The sequence below is a fragment of the Mandrillus leucophaeus genome, unplaced genomic scaffold (genome assembly GCF_000951045.1).
Source record: "Mandrillus leucophaeus isolate KB7577 unplaced genomic scaffold, Mleu.le_1.0 Scaffold26, whole genome shotgun sequence".
NCBI lineage: Eukaryota > Metazoa > Chordata > Mammalia > Primates > Cercopithecidae > Mandrillus > Mandrillus leucophaeus.
This window is the reverse complement of record NW_012102698.1, coordinates 1,024,763-1,025,250: the sequence shown is the minus strand read 5'-3', so window position 1 is coordinate 1,025,250 and position 488 is coordinate 1,024,763. Positions and strand designations below refer to the sequence as shown.

Genomic DNA, 488 nt, shown 5'->3' with positions numbered 1-488 from the left:
CTCAGACCACGTTACTCCCCCTGCCTGTGAATGCCTTTCTCTTCCCTCAAGGCTCAGGTCACTCCACACCCTCCAGGGAGCCTTCCAGGATCAAGCCACACTTTTAAGCATATGTGATCTTGCCCTTCCATGTATGAAGCCCATCTCACCCTGCCAGCACTGGACACCCTGTGGCCGATCATTCTGTCCACCTATAGAATAGGGATAATAAATCAATCCTCACAGGGCTAAGTCAGGATTAGAGATAAGATTTATGGAGCCTTTAGCCTAGGGCATAGATTACTGTAATTGCTCGGAAATTATTTCCTGCCATCACCATTATCATCATCACCATTGCCTTCTCCATCATCAGTCACCATCATCATCATCACCATCATCATCATGATACCATCATCACCAACACCACCATTATCACCATCATCACCATCACCACCCTCACCATCATCACACCACCACCATCATCATCACCACCATTACCATTATCACCA

The 488-nt window shown here is 46.9% G+C and overlaps 1 protein-coding gene across 1 annotated transcript in view; it reads right to left on the bottom strand.

Annotated features, from left to right (window-relative positions):
- The window catches only part of MPPED1 (metallophosphoesterase domain containing 1), a 117,657-nt gene that overhangs the window by 47,039 nt on the left and 70,130 nt on the right, over positions 1-488 (bottom strand). The window lies entirely within an intron of this gene.